Raw genomic sequence first — 18,521 nt, 5'->3', positions numbered from 1 at the left:
TCATTTATCTCTATTTTTGTTTTTATTATTTCATTTATCTATTTTATATTTCATTTATCTCTATTTTTGTTTTTATTATTTCCTTCCTCCACTAGCTTTGGCTTTAACTTCTTTTTCTACTTCCTCAAGGTGTAAATTCAGGTTGTTGATTTGAGTTAGGTCACCTTTCCTTTATATTTTATTTAATGTAAACATTTACAGCTATAAATTTCCCCCTTAGCACTGTCTTCATTGCATCCCGTAAGTTTTGATGTGTTGTGTTTTCATTTTTTTCAAGATATTTTAAAATTTCCTTTATTGTTTCTTCTTTGACCCATTGATTAAAAATGTTTTGTTTACTCTTCAGCGTTTGCGCCCGTGGTAGCCGCGTCTGGCTCAGCTCGCCCTTCCTCTGACCCCCTGGCCCCGCAGAGCCCACCTCCTCTGTGGCCACTCCGCCCCTTCCCTCTGCCATTGCCTTCCTCCTCTCCCTTCTTCCTTCCTCCTTCTTCTCCTCGCCACCCTAGCTGCCCCCGCCGCTACCTCTTCTGCCCAGGACCGCCGGACGAGGGCCGAGCTCGGGGCAGCAGCCAGGAGTTTCCTAACCACACAACCTCTCACAACTGAACCAAAACAGCATTATTCCCGGAGCACCTCTTTTTAAGAAAGCATAACCCCTACTGCAGAACTAAATGCACTGTGCATGAAACTTGGAAAAAACCCAGTGTATAAGCCTGTCGACCCTTACTCTAGGATGCAGTCCACTTATAACTACAACGTGAGAGGAGGTGCTTATCCCCCAAGGTACTTTTACCCATTTCCAGTACCTCCTTTACTTTTTCAAGTTGAGCTTTCTGTGGGAGGAGAGCAGTTTAACCGGAAAGGCAAGACGAGGCAGGCTGCAAGACACGATGCTGCTGGGAAAGCTTCGCGGACCCTGCAGAGCGAGCCCCTGCCCGAGAGGCCGGAGGGGAGGCGGCCAGGCGAGCAGGTGAATGGAAGAGAATCAGAGGAAGAAAATCTCAATAAATTGGAAATAAATCAAGTGTTTGAGATTGCACTTAAATGGAACTTGCCTGTGACTTTTGAGGTTGTCCGGGAGAGTGGACCCCCCCCCATTTGAAGAGCTTTGTGACCAGTTGGGGAGTTTGTGGGGGAAGATGAAGGGAAGAGCAAGAAGATTTAAAAGGAAAACGCTACTATCGCCGTCTTCGAGGAGCTGAAGAAGCTACCACCCCTGCCTACGGTCGAGCAAGTGAAGCCCAGAATCAAAAAAAAAAAAAAACAAAAAACAAAATCCATAGGCTACAGAGCAGCACAGACTGCGGCCAGGGGATGAACCGATCAGCAGACTGGCCCAGATCCAGCAGGCAAAAAAGGAGAAGGAGCCCGAGTACATGCTCCTCACAGAGCGAGGCCTCCCACGCTGCAGAGAGTTTGTGATGCAGGTGAAGGTGGGAAACCATACCGCAGAAGGAACAGGCACCAACAAGAAGGTGGCCAAATGCAACGCAGCTGAGAACATGCTGGAGATCCTTGGTTTCAAAGTCCCACAGGCTCAGCCCACCAAACCAGCCCTCAAATCAGAGGAGAAGACACTAATAAAAAAAACAGGGGATGGAAGAAAAGTAACCTTTTTTGAACCTGGCTCTGGGGATGAAAATGGGACTAGCAATAAAGAGGGTGAGTTTAGGATGCCTTATTTTAGTCATCAGCAGCTGCCCGCGGGAATTCTTCCCATGGTGCCCGAGGTTGCCCAGGCCATAGGAGTCAGTCAAGGATACCACGCCAAAGATTTCACCAGGGCAGCTCTGACTCCTGCCAAGGCCATGGTAACTGCCATGATAGCCTGTGAGTTGTTGTATGGGGGCACCTCGCCCACAGCTGAGACCATTTTAAAGAATAACATCTCTTCAGGCCATGTACCCCATGGACCTCTTAGAAGACCCTCTGAGCAGCTGGACTATCTTTCCAGAGTCCAGGGATTCCAGGTTGAATACAAAGACTTCCCCCAAAACAACAAGAACGAATTTGTATCTCTTGTCAATTGCTCCTCTCAGCCACCTCTGATCAGCCACGTGTTGGAAAGGATGTGGAGTCCTGCCATGACATGGCTGCACTGAACATCTTAAAGTTGCTGTCTGAGTTGGACCAACCGAGTACAGAGATGCCAAGAACAGGAAATGGGCCAATGTCTGTGTGTGGGAGGTGCTGAACCTTTTCTGGCCACGGACCATTGTAAAACCCCAACATATATACTGAAAACACGCAAACTTTAGCTTTGAGAATTTGGAATTTCTGATACCTCCAGTGGGCTGAGAGACATGCTGAGTAAAGAACCAGAGGTGGCAGTGGTGAAGAAGACAGGAACACCAGGAGGTGACTGTGGCTGTGCTCGCAAGTGCTGTTTTGTCCCCACACACAGGCAGCTGCTCGGGGGCCACAGTGGGGCCTGTTAAGTGGCCCCGGACCCCTCGGTGCTTGGCTGTGGCCACTGCTCTTTGGGCTGTGTGAAGGAAACCGGGAACAGAGCACGACCCTTTCTCAGAGTGGCTCACTCAAACCCTTGGGACACACCCTGGACACTCACGCTGGGGAGCGGGGCCATAAACCAGCCCCAGAGCCGAATGCACCAGAGAAAATCAAATGCTTCCTACTCAGTGCCAACTAACTATTCTAGCATGCTCTGGCCCCCGCCTCCCGTGGCACCCACATGTCATCACCACGGCTTTCTCTCCCCAAAGAGATACATATTCTTAGTTTTATTATTTTCTTTTGACTGAAATGACACTATATAAATTTTAATCTGAGAGTTTCTCAATTGTATCTAGTTATATAGCACAGTTTAGAAATGTGTCTGAGACTGACTATCAGTAATCTAATCAGCAAAGATCACATCCATGTGTATGTGGTTATACATTTTTATTTTATTGGACTAACCCAGGACCATTTCAGTGATGCAAATTGTGTGCCCTCTGGTTTAGCTGAAACAGTCCTGGACTTCTCGGAGTCCTTGATGAAGTCTCCCACGGTTGTATAAATTGGACAATTTAGGAATTTTAAACTTTAATGATCATTTGGTTCCTTTTCTATTTTATTTTTGTTAATGCAATAGGACTTAAATGAGCTTTGATCTTTGTTTTAAAGATTATTTAAAAAAATCGTGTGTACATACACATGGCCCTTGAGCACGTAGCTTTCACTACACTACAGGATATGGTCTCCATGTAGTACATATAAACCCACAGATGGATTTCCTTGAGTGCTTTGTACTTGATTACATCTCCATGTAGGGCTGAAAAGAATGACCCATGTTTATCTCTGAAACTGTGTTGCTTTTGATGTTGTGTTACTGTGCACAGAATCGTGTGCAGTTAAGGTTCTGCATATGGTCCAGATGAAAAGCACCGTAGCCTTGCGAGTTAAGTACCACTTTGATTCATTGTTTGCACTGGATTTTTTTCTCCCCATAGAGTGTAAGTAAAACTTAGTGTTTGTCACCAACAAATGGTAATACTAAAAAAAAAAAAAAATGTTTTGTTTATTTCCACATGTTTGTGGATTTCCCAATTTTCCTGCTGCAAGTGATTTCAAGTTTCATTCCACTGTGATTGGAAAAGATACTTTGTATGATTTTAATCCTTATAAATTTGTTAAGATTTGTTTCTGTGTGTGGCCTAAAATGTGGTCTATCCTGGATAATATTCCATATTCACTTGAGAAAAGTGTGTATTCTGCCTTTGTTGGATGAAGTGTAATTTCCTTCCCCCTGTGTCTGGAGGTCTGTAGTCCCATTTTGGCTTTCACAACACAGGCCCACTGCTAATCACAGGTCTTGGCCACTTGAGCTCTGAGTTAGGTGATATAGAGACAAATCACTCAGGCAGCCTGTGCACAAGGTATATATTTGCAAATTCTATTTATTCTGTTCTCTGTTGCTCATGGATGGGAACTAGGAACCAGCCCACTGCTATCCCCAAATTGGGCCATGCTATGCCAGAGAAGAGGTGGAACAAGGGCAAGTAAAAACAACAAAAGTTCCTACCATTTGAATTTTGTTTTTAACTGGGCATTCTCTTGGTTGCTGTAGTTCTTTTAATCATGCCCAAAACTCCTATAATGTTAGTCACTATCTAGGTCTTTATTCTATGTTTCCATGGGAGAACAAGGGCCTGATGTTCCTCAATCCACCTTTTTGAATACATCATGCCTGGCCTGGCATTAAAAAAAAAAAAAAAAAAGTACAAAAAGTGGTAAAAACAGAATGAATAAAAAGGAGAAAAATGGGATTTACGTTTAGAGAGGTAATGGGGAGTTAATAAGATAATATAGGGCATTTTAGACCATTTAAACCATAAGGGACATGTTTTTTTACTTTGAGAGAAATGGGGAGCCACCACGGTGTAGAGGCTGCCTAGTCACATGAACTGAGTTAAAATTAGCAGTAATACACTGAATGACATGTGAATATGATAGACTGTCCATGAGTAAGATGGAAGCACTTAGCAAGCTGTTGTAATAATCATGCAATCAAGCCCAGGTAGTACCAGTGAAAATATTGTGAAGTGCTTATACTTTGGGTATATTAAAGCCAGAATGGCTTCCTGAAGATTAAACGTGTGATATGAGCAAAAGAAAGGGATCCAGGGTGGCTTAAAGTTTTTGGCCTAAGCAACTGGAAGGACTAATTGCCGTTGTTCCCAATTAACTTTTGGAGCAAAAAGTATCTGGAATCGTTGAGGACAAGTTATTTCCAGTTTTTGGAGAATCAGCTATTGCCCACCAAAGTGAATCCTTTTAAGAATACTCACCCTCTAGGAGTTTAACTATGTTTAAATTCCTAAAAGGGGAAGTATTTTCTCTCTCCATTTAATCTATGGTTGCCTTCCCCATTTCTCACCTCCCATCCAAAGTTAAGTCTCATCTCAGGATACTTCTGTTGGAAACATCAGTCTCCTTGAAAGAAAACCTCACCCATAAGTCATGTTCTCCTACACTGTCCCAATACAACAATGACATCAAAATGCATAGTCCAACATCATCACTTTCCTTAATAATGCCATGTGTAGGGTATTCAGATTCCAACCCAGGTTCAATCATGGCAAACTCTTTTGAGCTCCTTGTCACAACCTTTCCTCTTGCAGGAAGGGAGAAGCATCTTTCATGGCCCTCTCCAGCAATTTCTACCTCAGCTTCTCATTTCCGAGGAGTAACTGCTCAAATAAGAGCACACATGTGTCAAGATCCTGCAATAATGTAGGGTCACATTGCACACTATATATATCCATCAGACAAAAACAAACAAAAATCTCTACCAAGTAGACCAAGACTTACCTGTGACACCTAAAGCAGATATAAAATTATGTACCTTATCCAACCACATTGGACTCCTCAGTCAACAACACGCATTCAGGATTACTTCAATTTTTCTTCAATAACAATGAGTATGGGAGTACGTGTTTGACATTTTTGTTACCAAAAGATCTATTTCAAGCTTGCTCCAACCCTAGCTAAAAAAAAAATTCTTCCCAGGTTGAATTTAGCTTCACTGCTTACTAGATAGAAACTCATCATAGGTCTTATGTACTATTTTTAACTCCACCATAATCTACTTATATATTTTTCAATTAAAAGCTAGATCTTAGTTTCAGGCTGATAACCTTTTATATAATAATTAGAAACATCATTTGGAAAGTTTGTAACACAATTTTTGGGAATAAGTCTTTATTTGAATAAAATTATTGTAGATATTATTTTATTTTTAAGTAAAAGATCTGTTTGTTGTTTGGCCTTTCAGTTTGAGTAAATAAAAAATGGCAAACATGCTTTAATCTTTAGTAGAAAGTGAAGATGTCTCTATACTGTTGGGAAGGGTTTACTCTGAGGACCTCTTTCTAGGCTGTCAATTTTAAATAAAAGGAACAGGGGAGCAGGTATTGTATAACAAGCTCTGGCAGATCAGACTGGGAATTAGTCCCAACTGGATGGATCCATACAGAGAAGAATATGACTAACAAAGTCGGAGCTAGAAAAAAAAAAAAAAAAAAAAACTCTAGGCAATGGAGGGATAATCAATCCTTTCTCAGCTAAGAAAACAAAATGTAGTCAGAAAGGGATGACAAAACCAAAAGGTCTGGAAAAAAAGGGGAGGGCAGGTGCCAAATAGCCCTAAACTACACAGAAAGAGGAATACAGGGCCCAAATCAAGAAAAACACATGGTGGGTTTCTGAGCCAGAGTTTTCTTTGTTGGGCCTTTATTGAAGAGGACCTAATTTTACGTGAGGTGGCCTTATGAGCATGGGGAAAAAAAAAACAACAACACCAAAAGCAAAACAGTGAATTATGCAGTTCCCATGCAGATGGAGGGTCTAGAAGCTGGGGAATTCCTAAAGCCACAAACAAACACCACTTCAGTTTGATTTTGACTTACTGCCCTCAGCTTTCTAGATTTCAATTCCTACCTCTCCTAGAATTATTTTTAACTCTGGTTCTCCACTATTAAAATATATAAAATATTTTGCAAAGTAATTTGTAAGACATTTCTTGAATAAAATAAAGCTTCAAATTTGCCACTATTACTGTCATATAGAAAGTGAATGAATGGAAAATATTGAAAACCATGTACTTTTTAATGGTGTGTGTATTTAAATGCTTACATTTAATCTCCAAATGGAGCAGTTAAGCCATTCACTTTGATTTAGGTTTGATTAATGGTCTTCAGTCTTTCATTTAGAGAGTATTTTACTTTTGATCTGACAAAGTATTCGTGCTATTTAAGTGTTTTTTTTGGGGAAAAAAACAAGACAATTTAGCAGGATATATTGCAACCACCTTTAAAACTGTTTGCCAAATTGCCTTACTTACAGCATAAAGGTTTGAAATAAAAGAAACTCAGAAGCCGGTGCTAACTAAAGATGACTGAAAAGTCTCACACATAATGTGAATCACAGGGAGGCAATCTAAGATGTTTCAACACTGTTTTCTTCTGCTTTACAGTTTGTTTAAATATATTAATGTACCTCTTAATCAGTGATCCTTTTTCAAGTTTTGATTCTTTCTAATTTCTGCAGTGGTTCAGCAGCATCGTATCTTCTGTATGATTTTATGTCATTTTTTGAGTTTTGCATAAATGCTTAGTGATTTTAAAAAATACATTATAATGTTAGTTATGCAATTATATATTCACATTTACAATTCTCAGGGTCTACAAGATAATGCTTTTTGGCAAATTTCTTTTATAGGTTTAAGTTCATCTTGAAAGCTTGTATTTGCATGTAATGCAAACAATTTCATTTTTAAAGAATTTGGATGTTTGTTTTCAATGGTTTTACAGAAATGACTTCTTTTTCTTTAGTCTATTTAAAATGTTAGTATTCCCACACTTGAATTTTGGTGGATGTTAATTTTTTTCTTGCATAATCATAGCCATGGTAATAATAACTGTCATGTATTTAATACTTTGTAGTGTTTTCATATTGTCTATCAACTTCTTTTTTCCACATGAGATGTGAGTCAACAAAGATTGTAGCATGTTGGCATGTATATTATTGACTGATATAGAAGACTCTCACCTGTTCACATGTACATATACACACATGTATATATATACACACATATATAAAATATATATGTAATATATAATATATAAATATTTAATGCATACAGACATACAAAATTCATATCTTGATATCTTGCATAATTGCAATGCAATTCCTTATTTGATCTTGTTCCAATTAATTGTGTGCCTGCAAGTCCTTGTCTAGACAAAAGTAGGATTAAGAAATTTATAGATATTATCCAGCTTTTTTTTTTTTGCCACCAGAAAACAATGATCAAATATACCTTCATTCTTTTCAAATTTAAATAAATTATGATTCATTATTTTCTTTCCACCCATTTTTTATCAGATATTAGATAATTTAATCAGTATCTTATTCAGATGGAAGATCTTTGTCGATGAATAAAAGTCCATAGCAATCTTGGGGCGCCTGGGTGGCTCAGTTGGTTAAGCGACTGCCTTCGGCTCAGGTCATGATCCTGGAGTCCCGGGATCGAGTCCCACATTGGGCTCCCTGCTTGGCAGGGAGTCTGCTTCTCCCTCTGACCTTCCTCCCTCTCATGCTCTCTGTCTCTCATTCTCTCTCTCTCAAATAAATAAATAAAATCTTAAAAAAAAAAAAAGTCCATAGCAATCTTATCTGGAATGTTAATAGTTTGTTGGCATTTCTTTGGGTTTTTGTTGGTAACTTGTATTTCTTAATTAGATTTCAGAGTACAAGCCGGATCTTTTAAAATCTACAATATTTATTTGGTATGTGTGATTATAGGGAGCATTTCATTCCATTTCAAATGATAGAAAAAAAGGATAAAAAATAAACATTAGTAAAATGAAATTTATTTTCTCAGAAAAAAAAAAAAAAAAGTCCTAATGGTAGACTTCAGGAGTAATTGATTAGGATGCCCCCAAAAATGTTAAGAAGATCCAGTTTCTCTCTCCCTCCCTCTTTCTCTTGCCTTCTCTTTCCCTCAGCTCCACCTCCTCTATATTGACTTTACTTTTAGATTGATTTTCTCCTTCAGACAGGAAAATGGACATCAGTTCCATACCATATAGCTTCTCATTCTCAAGATCAAAGAAAAAAGACAAGCTTTGACTATCCATTAAAAAAAAAAAAAAGTCCATGCCTGGCTCTCATTGGTCTAAAATAGTGCATATGACCATTCTTGGTCAATTGCAATTGCCTGGAATATGGGACACGCCAGTTGGCTTAAGCCAGTTAGGGCCTACACCTGCAGACTGGAGAAGGCTATGACTACCCCAGCCTGGCTTGAGAGAAGGAACATTGGCACACTGATTTGCTAGGTTGAAAAGTAAAAAAAAAAATGCTCCCTATAATCATACTTTTTTTTTTTTTTCCTTTTCAACTAACTTTTTGACATCGATGGATAGAGCAAAGTGTTAATTTGGTCACATAAACTTTCAAAGAAAAATCTATTGAAAAATGAAGTTATAGGATATATATGACAAGTACGTAACTATGCCAGAAATGATTACAGTCATGTTTCCTCTTCCGTAGTACTTACTAAGTTGCCCCTAAGAAGATTCTCAGTCATGAGGTCAATTTCCCAATTCTTTCCTTGCATGTAACTGTTTTCCTTGACTCTATAACTAGACCTTGCCTATGAATATATCCCAAATTATATATGCTACTGTGGTCAGGGCTTCTAACAAAAGTTTGTGCTATCTCTACTCTTTCTTTCTTAATCTGCCATCTGGATGTGGAAAACTCTAAGGACTAAAAGATTTCAAGGCTTTGAAATGGAGGCACCCTGGGTCCCTGAATCACCATATGATGGTAAAGGGCCCCTAGTCAGAAACACCAGCAATGGACTAATACATAAGAAAGAAATAAACTTCTGAGAATTGGTGGTTTGGTTATTGGCTGGTTGCTGGTACTCTAATTAATACAAAATCAAATGAAGATGGAATAATTTTTATATCAGCTGTTTTGAAGTATCACTGTTCATCCTATTATTAATACATTACTGGGAAAATGAACAAGTAGATGAATCTTATTTCTTTTTATAATATTTTTCCTTTTTTTTTTTTTAAGATTTTATTTATTTATTCATGAGAGACAGAGAGAGAGAGAGGCAGAGGGAGAAGCAGGCTCCCAAGGAGCAGAGAGCCCGATGCGGGACTCGATCCCAGGACCCTGGGATCATGACCTGAGCCGAAGGCAGACACTCAACCATCTGAGCCACCCAGGTGCCCCAATATTTTTCATTTTGAAATGGAAATGAATCCAATTTTTAAAACTACATCCCTAGAGAATAAAAATATGTTCATTCTATCTTGCATGTCATTATAAAAAGAAATTACTATTTGGAATAATTATCTCAGTATTCTACCCACAAGTAACTTAAAATTGTCTGTCTCACTTTAAAGGAAAATCCAGACATATGACAGAGGCCTAGAGGTCAACAGAATTGGGATATTTGAAGGAAATTTTGAGTGGTTATGACTCAGGATGTCTTGAGTCTGGAATATGAAAGGATAATTTTTAGCAATAATGCTGGAGAGTTGGCAGGGATCAGATCATGAAGGCTACTGAAGGTCAATGTAAGGACTTTAGATGAGCCCTGAAGATAGTAGAGTCACTGAAGGATTTTAAACAAAGGAATCAGGATTTTGTTTCAAGTGGGTTTCAGGTAAATGGTAGCTAAGGACTCCTCTCTACAATCAAATCAAAATTAAAAGAATAAAACATGGAAAATGTCATCTATGAAAACTATGTAAAACTACCCAATTGCAAACCATAATAAAGTTCTGCCAATGGTAGTGAAAATTGTTCATGTAAGGACATTGAAGACAAATTCATGCCGTAGAGGCATTGACAACACAGATCTCCAAAGTTTATATGCTTATTAAGAATCCATTGTGAAGATCAACAGGCCAGTGAAAAAGTTTCCAGAGCATTCCACAGCTCTCTCTTGGCATGGCTGAGTAGCATGGAAGGTACAGCTGAATAAAGAAACAGGCAAGAACTCCATTTGTGCAAAAGAAAGTTGTCAGAATAGAAGATAGCAATCAGTTGAGGATCTTACTTTGCCAAAGAGAAATAAATGCCAAGTGGTCTCATAAAGGACCTGTTACATATAAGGCACCATTTCTACCCAAGTAATTTCCTGTTGGCTCAGAGAGGAGCCAAGCTCATGGAGCTGAGTCTTAGTGACAGGGTTCAGAGACAGTGCAACAGAATCCAATAATCTTTGGGCCCAATTCATTCTCTTGGCCTTTCTTCTTCACTGCCTATCATTAAATGAGTGGGGCATAAAAGGTTCCCAAAATGTATAATAAAAAGAAATGTATCAGCATGGGACCCATATAAGATATTGCAAGAAAGGGGATTGAGCAAAAAGACTACAAGAAAAGAACAAGATAAATTATACAATCAAGTCAAAGCATAATACTCACAGCATTGCTTCACCAAATCTGCCTGTAACTAAAAGAATTATTTGGAGACAAGCCATACTGGAGGCAAAAAGTCCAGTTAGGAGAGAGTTTAAATAATCCTGATGCATTCTAAATTAGGACTCCAACAGTGAAAATGGATAAAACGGTACAGACCACTGTCATCTGCCTTTGATTTTCAGGTATTTGTGTGCATCAGACTTGGGTCAAGTTCTGTTTCAGTGGGTACAATATGCATATAGAAATCTCACCCCTTTGAGCCATTTGAGCAAAATTTAATTATTATTAAGTATTTAAAAAAATAGGAACCAAATAGAAATTAGTGTCTTTATAAGTATGGGCATTGCTCTGATATGATTGTCTCACATAGGACAAGAAGAATTACAAAAAAGTTCTCCATGACCCATTCTTCTCCAAGTGCCCTGACCATGTATTGAGGACTGTATCACTTGTAATGAGATTCTCCACTCCAAAAGTACTCCACAGTTTTATTAGTACCAACTCACCTGTTTTTTGATTCATTTAATATTCCATAAGGTTTGTTCGATAATTTGCTGAATCTTTTTGCAAAAGAACGATCCTTTTAGATGTTATTAACTGCTGACTATTTTGCTTCCCACCAGCTACACAGCTTCCGGGGTGGTCCACCTATATTTCCTTTATCCCATACTCATGGACCAGATAATTTCAGAATTCAACACTTTAGTAGTTTACAAAGCAGTGTTATATTGTTAATTTTATAACAAGCTGGTAGGTTCTGGAGAAGTATCTCATATTATAACCTGTTAATATTTCTCCAGCAAAACAAATTACCATGCATTCTATGTGGAATAAATAAGGACTGTAAATAGCTTGCATCATTTCAGGTCAGGTGTTATCATAAAATGAGTTAGCAGCAAATGTTTTACAGATTTTAAAAAATTATTGTTTTTTGACTTTGTAAAAACAAATAAGAAGGTATTTTAGATTTGTTTTTTTGCAAACCTCGTGTGACCCTGCCACTCCCCTGCTTCTGGTATTTTTTTTTTTTTAAAGATTTTATTTATTTATTTGAGACAGAGAGAATGAGAGACAGAGAGCATGAGAGGGAGGAGGGTCAGAGGGAGAAGCAGACTCCCTGCCGAGCAGGGAGCCCGATGCGGGACTCGATCCAGGGACTCCAGGATCATGACCTGAGCCGAAGGCAGTCGCTTAACCAACTGAGCCACCCAGGCGCCCCATGCTTCTGGTATTTCAATTGGTGTTTCCCAATTACTGCATGATGGATAATCAAAACTTGTAAAATGGTATAAAAGATTATCTGTGCTTTGATCCCATCTTACTGAGCCAGAATTATCTTTGACCTGTTCTTGCTTTGAAGTTTATATTCTAGTAGTAAGAAGCCCCTTGTTTTCCCCTGTGTGAGTTTACTCCTTATATTTCCAAGGAAATACCAAACTTTTTGTCACTTCCTTTGATTGGCTTTATCGGGACTGCCAATCCTACCTTTCATTTCCCCTTCAGCTACATTAACTTCATACGTATTTGAAGGCTTATCCAGATGTCACTGCTTCCGGGAACTGCTCAAATGGAATATTGTGCCATTCAGCCATTCACTCCACTACTCCCCCGCCCTCAGACACACACACACCCTACACACATAGGAGCCCAGCTGAGCTCGGTGTCCCTGTCCCTGTTCTGTGATCTTCTATGATCTTATTTATAATCTCTATCAGTGAATGTACCACATTGTATCATACATTTTTGTTTATATCACTTTTTTCCTGTCCACATTGAGTCTTTAGGGAGAATAATTATACCTTTCTCATCTTTGAATCCCTAATTTTTTAAAAATAGTTGATGGTATTTAAAAGATGTTCATTGTTGAGAGGAAACAAAGAAGCAAAAGAAAAAAAATAAATGAGTGACAGAATGAGTAAGTGCATGGGTTTACTGTAATGGGAGACCTTGTGATTTTCTCGGCTGTGAGAAAATATGAGCAGAAGCAATGCCTTTGTGAGTGTTGGCAAAGGTCACCCTACTTGAGGATTTTTGAGTCATTTGGATGATATTAATTACCAAATTTTACAACAGGCTTATCAACATTTTGCCTGCTCTAAAAACCCAATTTATACACCAGTAAGTCCCTGAATCATCCATGTGTTTATAGTTTTAAAAGTAGCTTATATTAGCAATAACTTTCTCACAGAAGATATTTCTTTAGGACAAATGACCAGCTGATATTAATGGGATTTTTCTACCTGAAACCATCAGCGCCACCCAGAAGGTCATTTTTCTTTCCAAATACCCTGGGGAACAATGGTCTCCACTAAAATGCAGTGCATTTTAAATAATTGAGTTTTAATTTCAGTAGAGTTCACTGAAAAATATATCAATATGACTACACTGAGCTGAGATATTAGGAATTGGTTGTACGTACTTCATATGTCATGTTTTCACTTGGTCCACTGTCAGCAAAAACAGTGTGGCCTGAGTTTTTTGTTTTGTTTTGTTTGTTTTTTTTTTAAACGTATAATGTATTATTTGTTTTAGGGGTACAGGTCTGCAATTCATCAGTCTAACACAATTTACAGTGCTCACCATAGCACATACCCTCCCCAGTGTCCATCACCCAGCCACCCCATCCCTCCTTCCCCCATCCACTCCAGCAACCCTCAGTTTGTTTCCTGAAATTAAGTCTCTTATGGTTTGTCTCCCTCTCTGGTTTCATCTTGTTTCATTTTTCCCTGCCTTCTCCTATAATCCTCTGTCTTGTTTCTCAAATTCCTCATATCAGTGAGATCATACTTGTCTTTCTCTGATTGACTTATTTCGCTTAGCATAATACCTTCTAATTCCAGCTGTTTTTTTGTGAATAGAATGCTTGGTAATGGAGTATGTTTAAAAGGTTGAAGACATCATAGTTTTGTTTTGTGTTTTGTTTAGGATGATGCTTAGCTTTATCAGCTAGCTCTGACTAAAGACTGACAGGACAATCCCACACTTTAAAGGCTCTGGTTAAAGACTGAGGGTTTTGGATACACTGACTCTAGTCCTGCTAGCCTAGAGAAAGCAACTTAATGACTCATTCTTCTCTCTCCCTCCCTCCATCCCTTATTCAAAAAAAATATTTTTGAGTACTGGCATATGCCAGCATTTGGGCACTAGGGTTCCAATTCAAATAAGATATGGTTTCTGCATTCTAATAGCTTATTTAAAAGTTAGGGATACTTCTGCCTATATTGCAGTACTTGTTGATAACAAGTAAAACACTGGCCCACAAGGAGTCTTCAGAAATGGAAAGCTATGTGTTCATCTCTCTCTCTCTCTCTCTCACTCTCTCTCCCTCATTCCAGCTATTTGCTATCCTAGGAGTTTTTTAAAATTTTTTAGGCCTAGGAAGAGGAAAGACATCACTCAGATTGGTCAATGGTTCTGGTAATCAACATTTTGGTAGAGAAAAATGATTGTGGAGAAAGTACTATCTGAATTTAACATCATCTTTGATAATAATGCATTACCTCTGTAAAACTAAATGTCTTACCTCTAGACATTTTGTTTTCATTCAGTTTAGGATCTAAAGTTTTATTTCACAGGATCTCAAAACTAAACTGGTCCCACAGAATTACACAGGGAAGGAAACTTAGGCTCACAGAGGACTCGAGGGGTAAAGAAATTAGAAGTGACATACAGCTAATCAATGGCAGTCTATAGACCACTCACGCCTTACCCAGTGCCCCTAGATCATGCTATGTCATCTGAAAGTCAGAGAAGTAAACCAAGATTGGAAGGAAGAGATGAATAAGGAGGACTTGTTAGATAAAATTCAAAGCCCCTGAGACTTGAATCTATATGAGCAACAGCAGATGATGACAGCTAACCAGGTGGTACTGTAGTGAGCACTGCTTCCAGAAGAGAGAATCCTCCTCTGTTGTTACCACATTGCCATGAATTGTAAGTCCCTGGGCCCACAGGTCATTTGTTAGCTAAACAGAGGCCAGGCTCACTGACGTGATTTCGCCAAAAGGGCCTGAATATTTATTTTGTTTTCCAAAGTAGTGTTAAGTCCATCCAAGTTTTAATTGAGCTATCTCTTTCATACGAAGAAAAAAAAACAAAAGAAGAAGAAAACAGGTAGCAGTTTAAAATTCTGTGTAATGCTGAAAGGCAGAGGACGGGCAGCCTGATGGTGGAAGCCAGCACTCAGTCTCTGGTGGCTGATGTGTGGACCTAGTCATCATCTGAGATCTGCCCAGTGCATTGTTCTCATTTTCTTTCCTGATCAGTAAAGGAAGCTTTACGGGCTTCCAACCCTACATCATGTCAGACTCAGAAACATACACCCCAAATTGTGCAGCTCTTAGGTAAACTGAGAGATACTTGAGTTCCCCACAAAGTGAGTTAACATCTTGGTGGTAGGAAGAGAATTGCTGTGGATTAATCTTCCTCATTTTGTGAACAGAGTGGAAGCCACGAACATCAATCCTAAAGTGATTTAGGACATGTGAAATTCCAACATCCACTTTCTGCTCTGGGAGCTTCACAGATAGCAACAACTTCCTGTTTCAAGCTATAAACAAGGGTAGTGTTCAAAGGTCTGGTTTTCCTTTGCAAAAAAAATCGTATTTATTTGTCATTACCATTTTTCTTCAAACAGAACAGATTGAAATACACACACATCCCCCCTCCCCCAAGGGACCTGTTCCTTCTGATATGTGGGTTTGTGTGGGCTGGTTCCTCAATCTGGAATCCTGTGGCTCCTCCCTCGAAATCATCCTAAACCCTACAACTTCAGTACTTCTCAGGTTCTGTTTCGTCTTCTTAGCTCTTTTGTCCTTCTGTGATTTCTCCCTCCTTTGGTTTCCAACATCATTTGTAAAGTCTGCTCTCCTCCTTTAAGGACTTAGTATTTACCATCTAGAACTATCTTCTGTGCAGAGACAATGAAGAAGAAACATAATTCAAAAAAAGAAGAAACATAATTCAAAACCCAGAGATTTTTGCTACGTTGTGATTCCACTTCTAATTTGCTTTCCAAGCCTAAATTTCTCACCTCCAAAACGGGGAAAGCATATAGATGGCATGTGGATTTTATTGAAGAGGTGACATAGGGTTTATCTATGTGTTCATGGGTGTATGTTACATTTCACTTATACAGTACAGTTTTTGAGGGAAGGAAGTTTTCTCTGGGCCTGTTACAGTATGGCTGCAGTTCTAAGTTAAAAAAAAAAAAGCTCAATAAATCAATCAATTTACTTCACTACTCCAACCCCTGTTTAAAATTACAAAGGATTCCTCATACAACTTTATACTATCTCAGCTATGAACCTAAAGGGCAGAAAGTGAGACACAAGTCCATCAACTTAACTCTCACCCTCTCACAGCCCTTCTTTCTTTTGACATGGAAGAGGGCTTGGAAGATGCACATTCCTGCCCTTAGCCTCCCTCCTAACATTAGAATGCAAGGTGAAAGGATCCAGGCTGTATAATTTGCTTTGAATAACAAATTGCATTTACATGCATACATCCAGTAAGTGCTTCTGGATGTTAATGGCATTGATGGTCACTCACACCAAAAAATGATGGAGTGGCAACTGGAAGGATGGAGTTTATGAAGTAAAATTGAAAGAATTAACATGCTTATTATGACCTAGCAATAGCTAGGGGGGAAGTATCTTTAAGCATTCTTATTCCCTTCCATTTCTGCATGTATCTGGCACTTGTCATAACAGCCCCAGGCAAGTTACAATAATGAGAACAACATATGGCAGCACCAAGGAGGGAGCATGACTTACAGGGGCACCATCAGGGGAAGGAATGGAGCAAATACTTGTGTCAAGTTTAGGAAATTGGTTCCAGAAGATAGTTAGATCCTATTTCTAGGTTCTGTGAAGTCTGTTCTCTCATTTTTTTTTTTACCATTGTTCTCCTTTTTCTACTTCCTTTCTTTATTTTTAAACATACTGACCACTGAAACAGGCTGTGAAGGTTGCCTAAGAATAATAGCTTATGTTCCGTCACTTCCGGAAAGACAGGTTTTGATGCAACACAAAGAAGCACGGACTTAGTTTAAGGTTTGTTGAGACATTTCTACATGATGACCCAGAGGAGACAAACAGGTTGCAAATGATCAGTTATAGTCAAATAAATTATTTGCTATTATATAAAAAACAAAACATAAATGTTTAGCTCAGTTTTTAAAACATCTAGATCAATCCATTTGGATATGTAGTCATGATTATTAGAAAAGACTGATAGGGGTTGGGTAATCTTCATAAAACCCTAAAACTGACTTGGACAACTATTTCCTTGCTAAATATTAAGATAATATCCTCACTCAACATTTTTTAAGAGCATGTTTTCGTTCTGTGTTTTTTTTTAAAGAAAATACAAAAATTTTAAAAGGAACTCAAATTTTTGGAAATCATGTTTTTTGTTTTTGTTTTTGTTTTTTGTTTAATCTCTAGAAATTTCTCATAGTTCCATGGAGAGCAAGGCTGTGTTCTAATGAGTTTCATAAGGGTTGTGCCAAGAAGAGGAGACTGTGACTAAAATTGTTTGGAAAACACCTTGCTCCATGTGTCTCTTAGAGAAATTTGCTTACAAATGAGATGTCTTTAGCAACAGAATAGGCTTTTATTTTTTAGGAAAGAGGAATAGCTGTTGGCCATCATATTCTGTTTGAGAATTGTATCAAAGGGGTATAAAAACCTGAAAAGAAGATTCTCTTTTATAAAATGTAACTAAAAAGTATCAACTTTGGGGATTGTTAAGATATTTAGAGAAACTACCGCTGTATGATCCTACACTAGGCAGATAGGAGCTGGAGCCTTAGACTCCTCCTTGTAAAATAGGCACAATAATATTTAAATCACAGAGGTGTTTGGCAGAATAATTATAATATATGTGAATACCACTTTAAATGGAGTTTAAGATCATTCAAGGATTTCATCACTGGAGATGTTTCTGGCCCTAAGTCTTGAAAATAAGCTAAATTATATCTTATGTAAAGATATATAAAAATTATGTGTCTTTTTTTCTATTGGAAAAAAAAAGCTATGTTAATTTTGATCCATTTCTTGACAAAAACAACAAGTCAATATGTGCAATACAATTCAAATAAAGGGCTTGTCTATTTAAAAACTCTTGCAAATGGACAGACTTCCGTTAGATTAACATTTTAACTGACAAGGAGCCTGGTAAGTCACAGTTCAGGGCTGATTTGTTAGCTGAATACTATTGTAACCAATAATAAATGTTCCTACAAAAAAACAGTCATGAATACACAAGATCTAAATATGCATGAGGTTATTTTGTTTCAAGAGTCATAACTCAAGCTGGCATCTAAATTCTTCATGGAGATTATCTTTCATTTGTAAAAGCTTGTAGGACAGAGCTGAAATTGTCCAGTTCTATTCAGAACCAATGAATATTTTATATTAGTTCATCTCCACATTGTAAAAGATTTACATCTTGAGGACATTAAAATTAGCTTAAGAGATTAATGCGCAATAACAAAAAAAGTAGATTCACTTTCAAGTTAAAATCATGGGGAAGGCCTTGTTCTGGGATTGGCAGCCTGCCACC

The 18,521-nt window shown here is 38.3% G+C and overlaps 1 pseudogene; it reads left to right on the top strand.

Moving 5' to 3' along the window:
• The first annotated feature begins 529 nt into the window (after positions 1 to 529).
• On the top strand, positions 530 to 2,938 carry LOC118011853 (annotated as a pseudogene).
• Positions 2,939 to 18,521: the final 15,583 nt, after the last annotated feature.

The sequence above is a fragment of the Mirounga leonina genome, unplaced genomic scaffold, assembly GCF_011800145.1.
Source record: "Mirounga leonina isolate KUSES-001 unplaced genomic scaffold, KU_Mleo_1.0 Mir_151, whole genome shotgun sequence".
NCBI lineage: Eukaryota > Metazoa > Chordata > Mammalia > Carnivora > Phocidae > Mirounga > Mirounga leonina.
This window is presented reverse-complemented; position numbering and strand designations above follow the sequence as displayed.